Source organism: Nomascus leucogenys, chromosome 8, assembly GCF_006542625.1.
Source record: "Nomascus leucogenys isolate Asia chromosome 8, Asia_NLE_v1, whole genome shotgun sequence".
NCBI lineage: Eukaryota > Metazoa > Chordata > Mammalia > Primates > Hylobatidae > Nomascus > Nomascus leucogenys.
In genome coordinates, this window is record NC_044388.1 from 74746558 (window position 1) to 74765200 (window position 18643).

Genomic DNA, 18643 nt, shown 5'->3' on the forward strand with positions numbered 1-18643 from the left:
TGCCTTTGCTCTGTACTTAGCCACCGCGTGTCTGTTTATCCTCTCTCTCTCCACCATAACTCCATACAGTCTATCTTCTGGGCCTGGGCTACTTAAAATTTGGTCCAGTCCCTGAACCAGTAACATAACCTGGGAGCTTCTTAAAAATGACAACTTTTCGAGGCCGACCTCCCTTGCTAGTCCGCACTACACTCGACCTACTTAGAATCGTTGTGTGTGGGCTCTAGGATTCTGGGTTTTAACCAAGCTATCCAAGCGGTTCGTTTGCACACTCGAGTATGAGAACCATTTACAGACCTTACAGACTGTAGAATGCACTCTAGACCATAAAGCACGTCAGACCCAATTACAATTTAGCGCCAACCTACGTGAGTTTTAAGGCTGTTACGACAGGGTTAATGTCAAGCTGCCATGGGAACCTCTTGGAAAGACTGGGGTACGAAGGAAGGCAGAAAAGAGGTCCACACGTTTGACAAAAGTATCTTCTAACAAATACAGAAGACTGGTAGATTTAGAAGAATCACCATTTGCAATCCTTAGAAAAATAATAGACCAAAGCAACGAACGAGCTTAACGACCTTAAAACCATTAGGAAAAGGCGGTTGGGAAATAACATATGCTCATGGTGTTAAGTGCCACCCCAAAACTACTTGTCAATTGCAAAGAGAGAAATAAAGAACCTTGGGGGGCACCACTCGGTCTTCACCATCAGCAAGATATCCCGACAAGTGCCTCCTGATGTGAAGTTAGTACAGTGTAAAGAACAGCGTCTGGGCAAAAATGTTTAACCTAAATCTAATCACTCAAATTAATCACAAGAGCAATCATTTAGATTTATCTTCTAATTTAAAAGGAACAAAAATAAATTAAAAGATGCCATAAGGAAATAATGAGACAAATCCAGAATGTAGGACATTCTATGAGACAATTAGATTTTTTTGCTTGTTTTGTTTTGTTTTGTTTTGTTTTGTGACGGGGTCTGGCTCCGTCCCCCAGGGCTGGAGTGCAGTGGTGAAATCACGGCTCACTGCAGCCTCAACTTCCGGTGATCAAGTGATCCTCACCTCAGCCTCCCGAGTAGCTGGGACCACAGGCACACACCACCATGCCTGGCTAATTATTTTTCTATTTTTTGTAGAGACCGGATCTCCCTGTGTTGCCCAGGCTGGGGGGAGGAAGGGAGGAAGGGAGGAAGGGAGGAAGGGAGGAAGGGAGGGAGGGGAAGATTAAAAGATGTCATGAAGAAATAACAATAAAAATAAAAAGCTGGGAAACTGTTCTACTGTGAAAGAATGTAAGGAAACATAAATACTGACTCTAAAAATATGTTAGATAAATTTAAATAAATACTTAGATGTTTTTATTCATTTATTTAGAGTTTCTTTCGGTCGCCCAGGCTGGAATGCAGTGGCGCGATCACTGTAACCTTGAACTCCTGAGCTCAAGTCATCCTCCCGCCTAAAATTCCGGAGTAGCTGGGATTACAGGAGCGCGCCACCAGGCCAGGTTGATTTTTTAAAATCTGTTTTGTACAGAGGCACAAGAGAAGGGCTTGTTTTGTTACATGTGCTCTCAAACCCTGGGGTCAAGAAATCCTCCCGCGTCAGCATTCCAAAACGTTACAGGCGTGAGCCACTGCACCCAACCAGATAGGAAATATTTTTAAAGAATTGCTCGATTGTTTTAGTTTCGTTAATGATATTGTAGTTAAATAAAAGACCCATGTTTAGGCGACACATGTTTATGGATTTTGATGTGCTATATCATAATGTCTGCAAGTGAATTTCATATGATTCAGTAGAAATAGGTAGATGAGGCTAAGACGGCAAAATGTTAATTATTGAATGTGGGTGATGAGTATACAGATAATTGCCTATTCTTTCACATTCTTTATAGGTTTGAAAGTTTTTACAATAAAAAATTTAATTTTTCAAGAAGGCTTGACAGAGCCTGTGCTACTTTTAAAAAGGCGTTGAAGGATGAGCGCTGGGGCTCCAAGCAAACATGGCAGAGGTCGGGGTGAAGAAACCCGCACCATCCGAGATAGGGCTGGTCCTTTCACGTCTCAGGAGTTCCAGGCCCCCTTGACAGAGTGACCAGAAGAGGAGCTGAAAAGGTCGGACAGATGCAGAAGATGAAGGCCTCCCATGTCATCTGCGATCTTCTCGCTAGGCCACAGGGTACCTTAAAGGCATTAAAGGAGGTAAGGGACACAGTCAGAAACACATTCTAGGTTAGTGCTAACTTAGCTCTACCTACATAATCTGCACTCAACTACATTTCCGGTGTTATCGCTCATCAATGCCCTTCCCAGTACCCCTCCAAAAAGCAATGTTTCAACTAGAAGGAACTTTCTTCAGTTTCTCCCACATTCCATGAGGTTTAGGTTTGGAACACTACCCTACCCCATTTTCTCACCCCACACCAATTTGCCTCATTTTAACACATCCTTTAGATCCAGATCTGAGCTTAAGTATAATTCATTCCAAAAATACTTAAGCACCTATGAAGGACTCAGAGGTAAAGAAGGTAAAACTGGAACCTTTCTTCGTGAAGCTTGGAGTCTAAGTGACCCTCCAGGCAACCACCTAAAACCTTTGTGGTTGAGATCCAGAACTCTTCCTGTGGGCTGCTTACTATGTTACGGCTGCACTTCTCACTTGCACTCAGTTGTTTCATTGTTAACTTCTGTAATCCTTTAGAAATCTCGCTCTCCATTGAATGAACAGTACCTAGCAAAGGGCTTGGCTTTTGCTATTTCACATATAAAGAATTTGAAAAAAATAGGCAATTCTCTGTCTCACTACCCATATTCAAAGTGCTTATTTTTATTCTAAAAAAATAAAATTTTTGGAAGAATGAAGAAACGAATATATCATTTAAGGGATCAGGAACTGGAGGCCAAAAGACTAAGAAGTTGTTGCAATAACTTAATGAGAAGTTTCTCATGAGTACTTCTAAGTACCTAAACTAAGTACCTCATTTTAAAAAGTGGTCTGAGTAGCTGGTCATGGTGGCACGCGCACCAGTAATCCCAGCTACTAGGGAGGCTGAGGCAAGAGAATTGCCTGAACCCGGGAGGCGGAGGTTGCAGTGAGCCAAGATCGCGCCGCTGCACTCCAGCCTGGACGACAGAGCGAGACTCCGTCAAAAAAAACAAACAAACAAAAAAAAAAACGTGGTCTGAGGAATGGGGAAGAAGAGCCAGATTTGAGAGCTAATTAGAAGGTTGAATTGAAGGCCTGCTGGGAAGGGAATCAGAGAGAGTAAAAGGAGAAGGGGAGTCTTCGGTCTTGGTAGCTAGTCTTCCGTTTTGGTATCTCATCAAAAATTTGGATTGTTGGAGAATATTCAAGTTTGAGGAAAATGATGGAACATTCCTTTGGGGTTGCATTGCTTTTGAGATGCCCATGGACATGCAAGAAAAAAAAAAAATAGGACAACTGTATATTCTGGAGCCCAGAGGAGACAGATCTGGAGTAGAGACGATTTTCAATCCATCCGCACATGAGCAGTAGTTCATCAATCATTCCTCACCCTTCTTCTGTTCACAGAGTTGGGCCATTGATGAAATACAGAATCCCTGACTTGTTCACTAATACACACACACGCATAGTATTGTGGTAATGGTAGTGTAGTTTTAGAAACTGGGGTTCTGCTCTTCCTTTGGGAGTGGTCTTTGAATATAATTTCAAACTATTCACAGAATATCAGATGCAGTTGTTCCTCCCCTTGTGAGAGAAGGCCGCATAAACGAAAGAGGATTTGACCCGCAAAAATATTTTCTACTTTCTAGTTTCATTCAGAAATGTTCTTTCAGCTGGTTAAAATATTCTGAGTTTTATGAAAAGACAGAAGCCTATCTTCACTGCAGAACATTTTGATGAATCTAGATTCTGGGATTTTACAATGATAGTTAAAATTGCACTGACATTTGTTGAGCCGTTAGTATATCGCAGGCACTGGACTTCGTCAGAAAATATAGGTGATCTCTATGGAACATCTTTGTTATTTATTGAGGATAATTTTCTTTCTTTTTTTTTTTTTAATTTATTTTTTATTTTTTTACCCCCGAGACGGAGTCTTGCTCTGTCGCCCTGGCTGGAGTGCAATGGCGCGATCTCGGCTCACTGTTACCTCCGCCTCCTGGGTTCAAGCGATTCTCCTGCCTCAGTCTCCCGAGTAGCTGAGATTACAGGCTTGCACCACCACCTTGGCTAATTTTTTTGTATTTTTAGTAGAGACGGGGTTTCGCCATGTTGGGCAGTTTCAAACTCCTGACCTCATGATCTGCCCGCCTTGGCCTTCCAAAGTGCTGGGATTACAGGCGTGAGCACCCGGCCTGAGGATAATTTTCTTACTAGGCAAAAATATGAGAATTTTAAAAGTTGTTGAAACATATTCCTGATTTGCATTATAAAAAAGACCTAAAGAACATTCTTAGCGTATCATGTATGTGTCTGAACTTGAAGTTTGTTGATTGCTTCCAAATTTTATTCTTAGGATACGAATTCAGCTGTTATTAAATCTCTAATAAAACGAGTACAATATGTGACATATAGAAACATGTAAGATATTTAAGGAAACGTTCAGTACCTTGTAGTCGTGGCCGAGTGGTTAAGGCGATGGACTAGAAATCCATTGGGGTCTCCCCGCGCAGGTTCGAATCCTGCCGACTACGGTAGTGGGCTTTTTGCATCTTCAAGCAGGTTTCATCCGACCGATTGATATTTCACATGTAAAAAGACTTTCGATCTTTTACAAGTTAACATCAAAATGGATTTACGGTAGTGGGCTTTTGCATTTTCAAGCAGGTTTCATCCGACCGATCGATATTTCACATGTAAAAAGACTTTCGATCTTTTACAAGTTAACATCAAAATGGATTTCTTGGAGATTCAGGGCAAGACAACTTGAATTTATGTCTCAGAGGTCCTCAAAATGGATTTCTCGTTGCCCAAAGTAAACCTTATCTCTGATCTTTCACAAGTTACATCATAATGGATATTTCATTGTTCAGGAAGTAATCATTGTGCACGAGGATGGATTTCTCATTACCCACGAAGGAATCATACTTCATGAGTAAACCAAGTCAAAGGAACAAATAAAACTATATTTTGTTTTAATTGGAGGGTTTTAGGTTCAAAATCCTTGTGATCAGAAAGAAATAAAAGTTTCATATATTCATGTTTAGGACGACGCAGTAATCCCAAAACATTTTTTTCTGTAGGTATAACGCGTTAGTTGATGTTAGGGAGGGCCAGTGGCGCAATGGATAACGCGTCTGACTACGGATCAGAAGATTCCAGGTTCGACTCCTGGCTGGCTCGTTTGATTTTTGGTGGAAACTTGGAGGTTTACATAAATGCCCCTTCCCTGGGCATTTATACATTTTATGTATTTTATTATTTTAATTTTTAAAAGAATTACACAAGATGACAAAAATTTTTATAATAGACTCCAGCTTCAGTTCACCATTGTTTCACATACATAAGAGTTTTTTTTTTTAAATCATATCACTAAATTGGTAAGTTTCAGAACTGACCAATTTTCACATTGCTTAATAAAACTTAATACAGGGGAATTTTTTTTTCTTTTTTTGAGATGTATCACTGTGTCGCCCAGGCTGCAGAGCAGTGGCGCGATCTCAGCTCACCGCAACCTCTGCTTCCTGGGTTCAAGCGATTCTCCTAGCCTCAACCTCCAGAGTAGCTGGGATTACAGGCGTGCGCCACGACACCCAGCTAATTATTTTTGTATTTTTAATAGATAGGGGGTTTCCCCATGTTGGCCAAGCTGATCTGGAACTCCTGACCTCAAGTGATCAGCCCGCCTCGCCCTCCCAAAGTGCTAGATTACAGGCGTGAGCCACCACGTCCGTCCGGGAAAATCTTGTGTCATTCTGTGAGAGTTACGATTGAGAATTCACAAACAGACAATTTCTAGATAGCAAACAATTTTGGGTTCTTTTCTATCCTTTTCACATACACATAATTTCAAGAATCTTTTGAAACAAAAATCAACAGTCTCTTCTCTGCTCCCTGTCCTCTAGCAATTTTTAAAGTTATTGAAACATATACCTGATTTGCATTATAGAAAACACCCAAAGAACATTCTCAGCTTACCACATATGCGCCTGAACTTGAAGTTTGTTGATTCCTTCCAAGTTTTGTTGGCAGGACATGAACTCAGCTATTAAATTCCTGGTAAAGCGAGAGGTACAATATGTGACATATAATAACATGTACGACGTTTAAGAAAACTTTTGGCACCTGTAGTCGTGGCTGAGTGGTTGAGCTTACTTTTTAAACATTTAAGTAGCTTATTTTAAAATTATTTAACTACATATCTCTAAATAATATGTTTGTATGGTCCTTCTGTTGACTTTATATAAGAGGAGTAACTGGTTCACTTTCTTCTTCACACCCCAGGACCCCCGACACACACATGCTCCCTTTCTATGTCTTCTCATACGGTTATAGCACAATACATGATACTTTAATATTTGTAGCTTAAAATATGACAACTTTATAAACGTAATTCAGCAGGTGAGCAAAGAAATACATTGTTAAGTTTTCCTTTCCTCTCAATTTTTATTTTTCCCTGGCATTAGTACATAATTGTCTTTTCTTGTTGTTTTACTGCTTAAGCTTCTAGGCATTTATCATTAATTCAACCCCAAGCATTTCGTCAGTTGTCTAAACATCTCTCCAAAAGTTCAAAAGCTTTGCACAGTCTGTAGATTTCATCCTACTTTAAACATGTCTCCTTATGCATCTGTATTAGTTTGAGTAAACACAAAAATAAGAACAAGAAAAAAAGTGTCTCCTACAGCCTGCTCGAATCTGGACATGTTACTACATGTCACATATTGTACCTCTCATTTTGCTAGGGATTTAATAATACTAGGTGAGTTCGTGTCCTACCAATAAAACTCGGAAGGAATCGCTGAAATAACGTTTGAAGTTTGCTGTAAATGTTAGTGTTTGTAATTATGCAGAACGGCGGTTTAGAGCTTTATCTTTGCTCTACCATTTACTAGCTGCATGACTTTGGGCAAGTTAGTTAACCTCTGCAAACCCCAACTTCCAGACAAACCCCAATTTGTCTCATTTGTAAAGTAAGAGTAATAGCAAGTATTTACTTCGTAGAATTGCGAGGAATAAATGATTCAGAACTTGGAATAGTGCATGGTATCTATTAAGTGCTCAAACAATACAAGCTAAAACTACTGCTTTTGTTATTTTTAATCTAATTAGGATAGTAATGTATTGCAACCAGAGATGCAGATCTCTGAGAGAGGTGCAAATCAAAATAAGTTCCCTTACGGTGTCCATGACAATTATACCAATTTCCTCCTCCTATGAGGTAGATCTATTTTTGAAGGGGGAAAAACAAATCCACAGAACTTCCCTAGCAGAGGATGGTTTCGATCCATCGACCTCTGGGTTATGGGCCCAGCACGCTTCCGCTGCGCCACTCTGCTACGCAAGGGATGTACCCCATAGTTAATACTCACCTTTTTTCTAGTGTGTCAAGTTTCCAAATCGCAAAATTATGTCTTCTCTTCTTTTTTTCCAGAGCAGTAATCTGCTCGTAATATGGCCATAGGCTTAGACTACTACTAAGAAAAGAGTTAATCAGAAATAGGAAAAAGGTTATTTCAGGTACACTTCTCCGATGTAATGTTTGTCACTGTGTATTGTGTGAACGTAAATACATAAGAGAACGTCTGCTAATATTTTAAATGTCATGTTTTAAAGTCGTTGTAAGTTATAAAAATTTAAACACTTCTGAAGAAATAAACGTACTTTCCCTTTTTTCCATGTTGTATTTTGCTAATTCATAATCTGTAAGGGATCTTGAGCCACATGTGGGGAAAAAAACAGCACATTCATGCACATTTTCAGATAATACTATTAGGGGGTTCACGGAATATCTAGCCTTCTCTGATGTAATGGTTCATTCCCTGTATGAATTTGGGAAAGTAACTGCATTCAGGTTTTCTGCCTCTGGAAATCAAGTGACTTCCGTGATTTGCAGGGAGGGTTGAGGAAATCGCAGAGATCCAGGGAAGTTCTATGGAATCGCTTTAGCCTGGAACAGCTGATCCAAATATGAAGCAGGTCAGCCTAGGTCATCCACTCAAACCAGACTACGTCTCTGCGAAGATCTGCTAAGCTTCTGAAGGTTGGAGAGACAGACATGGATGAAAAGATAAGGCCGAGGGCATGGGAGTGAGTATGGAGAGAAGTCCAGGAGGGTTTAACAATACGGATGAGTTGCTGAAGAGTATAATTCAGAATGTTTGCAATAAAAGAGTGAAAACGTCTCTGTAAACCCGGAAATAAACCCCAAAATACCATAACATGTTCCTGTATATATCTGCCTACTAAAAAAAAGAGAAGGGGGGAGTTTTGAGGAGGCTAAAGTAATTGAGTATACAAGTGCCTAGGAGAAGCAGGAAAAGCAACTTTTTTCCCCCCGTAATATGTAATGTACTCCCCGCCATACAGTTATCTGAGCCAGTGAGCTAAAATAAACTGTTGACCTCGACGTGATTTGAACACGCAACCTTCTGATCTGGAGTCAGACGCGCTACCGTTGCGCCACGAGGCCTCCGGGGCACTTAGTTTTTATTTACCTGTCAATCTGATTCATGAAAAATAATTTCGGTACTGGTGAAGACCAGGCAGCTATTAACCGATACAAAATAGTGCCTAGCTGCTTCCCTCTCGGTAAAATTGCTATCCACCCAATCATTGATTTTCTCTACCTCCGAATTGCTTCATTTTCACCTGTTCTTGTTTATATTTCATTCCGTTTCTTACGTAGTTTTCTCTGTATATTCCAAATATAGACGTTTTGGGAGTTTCGTTGTTTTTATCTTTATAGAAGTACATTCTGTTGAAGGTCAGTCGCTTTGGAATGGGTTTGTAGAGAGGAGGCAGCAAAGAGGGAATAATGAGGATCCTTCCTCTCCTGACTCCTCATTAAGGAACGCTGATCAAGGTGAGTTTTAAATTGGTTTCCAAAGTTCACTGCAGGTCACAACCAGTGTTTCCATTAACGAATTCACGCAGGGGCTGGCAGGTTGTTTGTGCTGCGTCTTTTCTGAGAGATAACGGCGCCTCCCTGTAGCCTCCGTTCTCAGCTGGTGAGAGAGTTGATTTCACACCCCGACAATTCTTCAAAATCAGATCACCGGACCTGAAACTGACCCTAAAAAGAACAAGAAATTCTGTCATCAGGAGTGAGTGGGTTATTCTGGCACTGTGCTTTGTTTGGCTGGTTAAAGAGCCTGCCTTGGGTAACCAGAGATCAGAGTTTTCTAAAGTCAGCGGGGTTTGTCTGGGGACCTCGAATTTACATACAGACGATCTCCGCAAATAGTGCAGGGGCCGCTTTGAACTCTTAGGAAAAGATATTCCAAAAAGTGATCCACTGCTATAAAACATGCATCTTTCTCTAAAAATTAAGGACCCCCCCCCCCGCCCCGCCTCACCTTTCCCCCCGCCCCGCCCCACGTTTTCCCTCGCCTTGCTATGGACTAGAGAAAGGTTTCCCTTTCTTAATTCTGAAAAACGGTCCAAAGCCCAAGGGCTCCAGCTGGCAATTGTTAAGGACCATAAATCCTAAATTGAAGGAGTTTATGTTTGACCTGTAGTTATCAGAGTAGCTTTGGTAGGTTGTGTGCTGTTATTTGACTGTTAACAAGCTAAGGTAGTCATTCTACGGGGTCGTGGAAAGAGATTAGGGGGCTTGGGTGAGGGGTGCGTTGGGAGTCAGAAGCAGTGGGCAACGAAATGAACGGGTATTTCAGAACATAAATAACCGAGGGCTTAGGAGGATCTGCAGCAGCTTACAGAATGAAAGGATACTCCAGATTTGGCGTTACCAGAGAATCCAGTGTGATCTGCTGTTGACTGAAAGTTGAAATATATACTTTTCTCATCTATAAAATTGTGATAATAATATCCACCTCATAGGATTGTTGTGACTTTATTTACGTGTTGTGCGCTAGAAGAGTTTATACATGCTTAGAACGATGCCTGGCACATCAATTGCTCTCAATAAATGTTAGTATCACTATAAAGTTTGGTGAAATTCTTACTTTTGTTTTTGTTTTTGTTTTGTTTTTTGTTTTTGTTTTTGTTTTCAGAGACAGGGTCTCTCTCTCTCTGTGTGTGTGTTACCCAGGCTGGAGTGCAGTGGCTCCAACACAGCTCACTGAAGCCTCAACCTTCAGGGTTCAAGCCATTCTCCTGCCTCAGGTTTCCTAGTAGATGGGACTACAGGGCCACCACTCACAGCTAAAGTTTGGTGACATTCTTAAATGCATTTGCTCACACCACCAGCCTCATTCAGCAGAGAGTGTAGTAAAATTTACATTTATCAATTCTTGATTTCTTCCATAAGTTTACATTTTGGTGTTAGCAAACAATTAAATACATTTGCTCATTTTAGATGTTAGAATTTTTCTGTAATGAGGATAACAAAAAAATAGTAATAATGGTCATCAACCCAGGTCGCAGCTAAAATTGGACAGGACATTGACAGCATCCAGCTGTGGAGAAACCTGGAAATGAACACCAATTCAGATCAGCAACTGGAATGAAAAACTCAGTGAAATACTTTAACTTATAGAAGTTTATTCACTCATTTTAATTGGTATTTAAATCTGCTGTGATTCACAGCACAGCAGATTGTCTGGTTATTTATAATGAGTTGTTTCTAACATAGAAGCTAGTCTGGGCCCAGCATGGTGGCTCACTCCTATAATCCTAGCACTTTGGGAGGCCGAGGCGGGTGGATCACTTGAGGTCAGGAGTTCAAGACCAGATAGGGCAACATGATAAAACCCCATCTCTACTAAAAAATACAAAAATTAGCCAGGTGTGCCTGTGATCCCAGCTATTTGGGTGGCTGGCTGAGACACAAGAATCACTTGAGCCCATGAGGTGGAGCTTGCAGTAAGTCAAGACCATGCAACTGCACTCCAGCCTGGGTGACAGAGCGAGATCCTGTCAAAACAAAACAAAACAAAAACATTATGAAGGTCTGTTTCTTTTCCCAGCAGAAACACAGCTAATCGACATAATCCTCCCTTGCACTTAGATGTAGCCATGTGGCTGAGATATGGACAGTGAAATGTGGGAAGAAGTCTTGGTTTAGGAAAACTTTTCGTGAGTGTTCCTTTCTCTTTCTGTTGGTAAAATGCTGAAGATCCAGTGAAGAACTCCATGATCCTAGAGCCAAAGCGGCTCAATGATCTCTTGGTGATCACTGGTAAGACCAACCAGAAAACCTGCATTAGATGTTGCCTGAGGGGAAAAAAGACATTTATTGAGTTTAAAAACTGAGACTTATGGTTATAGCTGTGTTATGGCAACTCCATTATAGAGTAACACAAGTGTTAAAGCTAATGGTATCACTAGCTATTCATAACTAATGTAACAATGCTTTATTTCTCCTTGCTCATTTGTCTCCCATGTTTTAGTGCATAATCTCATAATTACAGCATTCTCATAAAACACCATGTAATAAGGTAACTAGAATCATTAACACATACATGCTAAACATATGGCAGAAAATGCAATTTTCCAAAATTCTGAAAATTATTACCTCATTTAATAATGCACCATTGTTTTGTAAATTAATTAGGATATCTCCCGCACTTTACTTTCTCACCCTAAAAAAACCAAGCTGAGCAGAAATATATAAATAGATAATGCTCTTTAGTAAACGCAGTACAAGGCTGGGTGTGGTGGCTCACACCTGTAATCCAAGCACTTTGAGAGGCCAAGGCATGCAGATCCCTTGAGCCCAGGAGTTTGAGACCAGACTGGGCAATATGGCGAAACCTCATCTTCACAAAAAATACAAAAATTAGTAGGGCATGGTCGTGCACACCTGTAGTTCTAGCTACTCAGGAGGCTGAGGTAGAAGGATTGCTTGAATTCAGGAGGTCAAGATTGCAGTAGGCCAAAATCGTGCCACTGCACTCTAGCCTAGGTGACAAAGTAAGACCCTGTCTCAAAAAAAAAAAAAAAAAGAAACAAAGCTGGGTGCAGTGGCTCATGCCTGTAATCCCAGCACTTTGGGAGACTGAGGTGGGCGGATCATGAGGTCAGGAAATCGAGACCATCCTGGCTAACGTGGTGAAACCCCATCTCTACCAAAAATACAAAAAAAAAAAAAAAAAAAAAAATTAGCCGGGTGTGATGGCAGTCACCTGTAATCCCAGCTACTCGGGAGGCTGAGGTAGGAGAAATCACGTGAACCTGGGAGGCAGAGGTTGCAGTAAGCTGAGATCGTGCCACTGCACTGCAGCCTGGGTGACACAGCGAGACTCCATCTCAAAAAAAAAAAAAAAAGTAAACGCAATAGTACCCTAAAAATGTTGTATTAATGTGGACTTCATTCTAGGTATAATCTTATTTTAGCCTGACTCAAATTTCTTCTCACTGTCACCAAAGCAAAGATATTTCTTAATTTATTTTTTAAGAAATTAATAAATTTCAATCCCACATTTATTTTTTGTTGAGCTCCTTACTGTCTTGGTCATTCCCAGATGGGTGTGCTGGTAAATGTTTAACAACCAGCTCTTGAGTGAAAGACACTATCTCAGCAAGTAGTGCTTGCAAATTCTCTCACCATAACTGATTCAAACTACAGTCACTGAATGTTAAGTTGGGAAGAGATGTGCATAATTGGCTCCTGTGAGCCAGTACAAGGGGCTCTATTGTACCACCAATGTCTGGTCTATAGTTTTCTCAACAGTAACGACACTTAGAAGAAACTAATTGTCTTAATCTGTTTGTGTTGCTATAAAGGCATAACTGAGGCTGGGTAATCTTAAAGAAAAGGGGTGTATTTGGCTCATGGTTCTGCAGAATGTACAAGAAGTATGGTACTAGCATCTGCTTCTGATGAGGGCCTCAGGAAGCTTCCACTCATGGTGGAAGGTGAAGGGAAGCCAGTATGTGGAGGTCGCATGGTAAGAGAGAGAAAATGAAAGAGGAGGAGATGCCAAGCTCTTTTTAACAACCAGTTCTGTGAGAACGAAGAGTCAAAACTCACTCCCTCCAGTGAGAATAGCACCAAACTATTCATGAAGCATCTGCCTCCATGACTCAAACACCTCCCCCAAGGCCCTGCCTCTAACATTGGGATCAAATTTCAGCATGAGATTTGGTGGGGTCTAACAAACCATATCCAAACCATAGCACTGACATTTATTAAGCATTTATGTGCCAATAATGTTTCTCTGAATTTTTATATGCTGACATATAATATATTCCATCTTTTTTTTTTTTTTTTTTGAGACAGAGTCTAGCTCTGTCACCGAGGCTGGAATGCAGTGGCGCAATCTCGGCTCACTGCAACCTTGGCCTCCCAGGTTCAAGCGATTCTCCTGGCTCAGCCTCCTGAGTAGCTGGGATTACAGGCGCGTGCCACTACACCCAGCTAATCTTTGTATTTTTAGTAGAGACGGAGTTTCACCATGTTGGTCAGGCTGGTCTTGAACTCCTGACCTCGTGATCCGCCCACCTCGACCTCCCAAAGTGCTGGGATTACAGGCTTAAGCCACCTCGCCCGGCCAATATATTCCATCTTTACAATAAGTCTGTGAGGTTGGTGCTGAAAACATAAAAAATTGCCCAACATCTAGAAGCTAAAAGCTAGGACAATTGAACATACACAACTTTTACACACAAAAAATTTGTTTTTGTTTATATTGTTGCACAATATAAACAATGATCAGACAAGGCCGTTGTGTTACCTGAGGTGGAACAAGATGAAGACAAGATCACTCCATAACTATATATGACACAGGAAAGAAATAAGGACACTCTACATCCATAAAAAAAAGTAAATACCCCTTTTCCAGGATAGTAGAGTGACTATGATTTCTTACCAATGATATCCCCAGCCCCACTTTAATTATTCTCCTACCTCCTAGATAAAAAAAAGTGACTCACACTGTTACTGAATTGCTCCACTTCCTGACCACACCCAGTCCAGAGCTGATATTTGATTCCCTTACACTCTCCTTAGAATACTAAGCTTCTCCCAACTCCCCCTTACCTAGATGCCTTACTGTTCCACTAGTATTCATTCTCTCTTGCAGTAGCAAGTTTAATAAACCTAGCTTTGTTTGACCACAGGTGTGTTCCTAGAGGTCTTTGGTCAGCAGACTTTAACAGTGTCAGCAGTTTCATTTTACAGAAGAGAAAATTAAAGTTTAAACTGAAGAGTTAGGGAGGCTGTTGTTTGAGATAAGATTTCACACAAGAGATCACTTTACCTTCCTGCAAGAAGCAGATGATCTAGGCTGAACTTATAAGACAGTGTCACAAAGAGCAAAATGAACTGGCTGCCAAGATAAGGATTCACAGATGGGTAACCCAGAGATTAGCCACAACAAGAAGCTATTATCACCCCTGAGGATGGAGGGGCAGTGGGAAGAGGCCATGTTAGAGCCCAGAGTGGTAGGTAGAAGGGTGACAGTGGCACACAGGAAATGACCATCAGGAGCTAGAATTCCAAGGGGAGAATCTCAAACCTTGGAATGGATGCAGCTATTGCAGGCAATGCTACAGGAAGCACAAAGAAAGAATATCCTGGTCTCAGAGTTCCTCTTGAATTCCAACTTTTGTCATTCTCCCATTGGCTAACCCTACCCAGAAGCCAGAAGGCAAGGATGCTCAGAGCAGAGGAAGGATGGGGAATGAATCTGACAACAAAAAGCGAACTTGATTTACAAGACAACTTGATTGACACCTCCCAATTATGATCAAAGTATTACATCTACTGAAAATGTTTTAATGAGGTCGGGAGCATACCTGTAATCCCTGCACTTCAGGAGGCCAAGGTGGGTGGATAACTTGAGGTCAGGAGTTCAAGACTAGCCTGGCCAACATGGTAAAACCCCATCTCTACTAAAAATACAAAAATTAGCCAGACATGGTGGCACGTACCTATAGTCCCAGCTACTCAGGAGGCTGAGGCACAAGAATCACTTGAACCCAGGAGGTGGAGGCTGCAATGACCCAAGATCGTGCCATTGCTCTGCAGCCTGGGCAACAGAGGGAGACTCCGTCTCAAAATAATAATAATAATAATAATAATAATAAATTGATAGTAATAAAAATGTTTTAATGACTGTATAAATGAGTCTTCTCATTAGAGTTTGCTCTTTGAACTAATTCCTTCTAATATGCAGTTTCTAATCATAAGAACTCCAATGTAACACAGGGTTATATTTAACATGTATTTATAGAAGTGCCTAAGTTTTATAGCATAAAAATCACTGGGAACAACAAATTACAAATATTCAATTTAAAAAAGTTTTCTTTTCTTTTCTTTTCTTTTCTTTTCTTTTTTTTTCTTTTTTTAGACTGAGTCTCACTTTGTTGCCCAGGCTGGAGTGCAGTGGCACAATCTCTGCTCACTGCAGCCTCCGCCTCCTGGGTTCAAGCGATTCTCCTGCCTCAGCCTCCTGAGTAGCTGGGATTACAGGCACGCACCACCTCACCCAGCTAATTTTTGTATTTTAGTAAAGACAGAGTTTCACCATGTTGGCCAGGCTGGTCTTAAACTCCTGACCTAGTGATCCACCCACCTCAGCCTCCCAAAGTGCTGGGATTACAGGCGTGAGCCACCGCGCCCGGCCAAAATGTTTTCTTTTCTAAGACATAATTATCAAGTATATAAAACATTCCATATCCCAGATATAAAAACAGTAGTAATTCACTTACGAAAGAGTGGCATTTTGATAGTAGGACAGTTTGATGGTTTGATAATAGGATTTTTGCTGGTTTGTATTCAATATAAAGCACTTTAACAAAAAAGCCAGGCCATGATAAGTTAAAGGTCAATTCCTTCACTAGATTTCCTTTCTTTGAGCAAAAAACTTTCAAAAACTTTTTTTTGTAGATTGGAAAAACCAGGCCACAGAAAACATCTCAAATATCCAACAGTCATTAGTGTAGATCAAGGGTCAGGAAACATGCCTGCAGGCCAAATGTGGCCTGCTACCTGTTTTTGTATAGCCTACAGCTGTTTTTACATTTTTAGATTGCTGAATATAAATTAAAAGCAGAATAATCATCTGTGCCACATCAACATTATATGAAATTCCAATTTCATTGCCCATAAATAAGGTTTTATCGGGACATAGCCATGTTCATTTATCTATGGCTGCACTACAAGAGCAGTTATGAAAGACACAGGAGGACCTGCAAAGCCAAAAATGTAGCAGAAAATATACAGAAAAAAAGAGTTCAGGCCCCTGCACCAGAGGAAGGTGTTTTCTTGCAGACAGAGGCAGCTGTTCCCCTCGGCATCAGATGCATCTCCAGAATTTCTTTCTTATTATGGGGTTAGCACAGGTATCGGTAAACAGAAAGATTTAGAAACTTCCAACACATACTGTTGCCCAAGGCCATAGCCTGAGGGAGACCTGAACTTGGGGTGGCCCCTAGTTCCAGCTGACTCGTCTGCTTGTCAGCTTCACTCCCTCTGCTCAGGTTCCCAGCTGTGACTGGAGGCCCAGCGGGAGCTCTGTGCTTGGCCTCGGCAGTCCCCATTGTATCCTTATAATAGTATGATACATTCCTTTTTTGTTCTGCTTAATTGAGTTTGAGTTGCATTGTTAGAAACAAAGTATTAGGATATGAAAGCTCAACTTTTGTGTATGTGTATGTGTATGTTACTTTAGAAAAAACATTCTTTCCATTTTGCAGGGAGGGTAGGCCACTATGTTCTTAATCAGCAGAAAAGTAAACAGGCTCTTTTGTGGTTCTAGATGAGTGATCCATCCATCCATTCATTTATTCATTCAACAAATATTTATTATTGGCCTAATGTGTGCGAAGCACTTTTCTAGACCCAGGGGATACTACAGTTAACAAACCAATTAAAACAAATTCCTCTGTTGGATGTTATTATGCCTGGATATGATCCTAGGGACAATCATAGCCATCTTGTGACCATGAAGGGAGCTAAGCTGATGCATTGCATTAACCTTGCAAAATGTAAAGATGGATCCTTAATGAGGATACATTGGAATTGTCCTCTGTGTTGGTCAGGGTTAAAATGCAAACAATCGAACGAATGCACTTTAGTTTGTTTAAACAGGAAAATATTTTTTACAAGAAATTTTGTAACATTTTTATGTTGAGCATTCAGATTGACTTCCAATGCCACACTGCAGAACTGGACCACCGAGGGAGCTGCTGGCCCTTCTAAAATCACTACAGTGTCACTACCACAGCACTACAGCATCACTGCCACAACCAAGAAAAACGCCACCATCAGAAAGCTCCTGCCTGCTGCCAGCTCCAGAACCATGCAGCACCTGCATCAACACCAGTAAAACAGATGCCTTATGGCCCGCCTCTCAAGTCTTAAAAATCCATTATGGGTCACTGGAGACTCTGCTAACAACACTGTACAGGAGAACCAAACAACAGTTAAAACTGCAGAAATGTAGTCCCCACCTCATTTCTATCCTCCAAATTCCGTGTGACTACATCTGATTTGCTAGATATAGTTTGTTTAAGCTACATTTTTTTTTCCAAATCATGACTGCCTGAGAACCTGAGAGATGTAGTGTTTTGTTTTCCTGCCTCTACAGTACAGAAAAGATCACTAGGAGGAGGGAGAATGACTGTGGCATGCCACCTTACTAGAGCCTCTCCATGTCCTACCTGAGAACTTCTTGTTAATTGAGAAAACTCTTCTTTATTGTTTAAGCCAATAAATCAATCTGACACTCCAGGGTGTGGGATCAGTTCATGCCAGAATTTAGGCCTTCTGAGCCCCAACCCTGTTCTCCCACACCTACCACCCCTCACTAACTTTGGTTTTCACACCTCTCCCTTCTCTCATGTGTGGTAGTCACAATATTCAACTACAGAGCTCAGAGATGAGACTTTCCAGAGAAGACGGTATCACAGCCAAGTTAAATCTATAGAGGTCTTCCTTAACAGACAACTGAAACAGAATTTCTGAGATCTGGTGAACTCAGCAAGAAACATAGGACTGACTTAGTTTCTTTCTCCATGGGTGAAGATAGGAAGACAAGTTTCTCAGAGAGTGAAGGGGGATGCTTTAAGAAAGAAACTAAGACCTTCTCCACCTGGTGAACTATCCTTGACAATACCCTTATTTTGGGTTCCTTCCTAGTTACTCTTCCAAAGAAAATGACTTTCCCATTTCCATCCCCAAGTAACCAAAATGTCTACATTTCCTATAGAAACAATGGCATATTTCAGCAACTACCATATGCTGATCATTGTTTAGGAATGCACAAAATATATCATTCTTGTAGAAGATGTTTATTTTCAGTCTTTAAATGAAATCTCTCTTAATAGCAGGCTCAATTCAAAATCATCTTCTAGTTTTTAAAAATTTGTAGATACGTGGACTTTTGGAACATGTTTTCTAAAAGGACCCGAATCACCTTTTTATGGATTCAGTTTTGTGTCCCCCAAAATTCATATGTTGAAATCCTAATCCTAGTACCTCAGAATGTAACCTTATTTGGATATAGCTTTGGGAGGACCTGAGGCAGAGCTGTAGGGTGTAGGGGAGGCTGTGGATGCTTCCTGGTTCCTCTGGGTGTGAATGTGGC

The 18643-nt window shown here is 40.9% G+C and overlaps 1 long non-coding RNA gene and 4 other non-coding genes across 5 annotated transcripts; 2 read left to right on the forward strand and 3 right to left on the reverse strand.

The window, feature by feature from the left end:
- Positions 1 to 1874: 1874 nt before the first annotated feature.
- On the reverse strand, positions 1875 to 8989 carry LOC101179191. The gene is made up of 3 exons (XR_001116257.2): positions 8832 to 8989; positions 6126 to 6203; positions 1875 to 2184 (listed from the first exon to the last, which is right to left on the reverse strand). It is a non-coding gene; the product is annotated as an uncharacterized LOC101179191 (long non-coding RNA).
- TRNAS-AGA lies at positions 4600 to 4681 on the forward strand. Its single transcript has one exon. It is a non-coding gene; the product is annotated as a tRNA-Ser (tRNA).
- On the forward strand, positions 5258 to 5330 carry TRNAR-ACG. Its single transcript has one exon. It is a non-coding gene; the product is annotated as a tRNA-Arg (tRNA).
- Positions 7415 to 7486, reverse strand: TRNAM-CAU. The gene has a single exon. It is a non-coding gene; the product is annotated as a tRNA-Met (tRNA).
- TRNAW-CCA lies at positions 8548 to 8619 on the reverse strand. The gene has a single exon. It is a non-coding gene; the product is annotated as a tRNA-Trp (tRNA).
- Positions 8990 to 18643: the final 9654 nt, after the last annotated feature.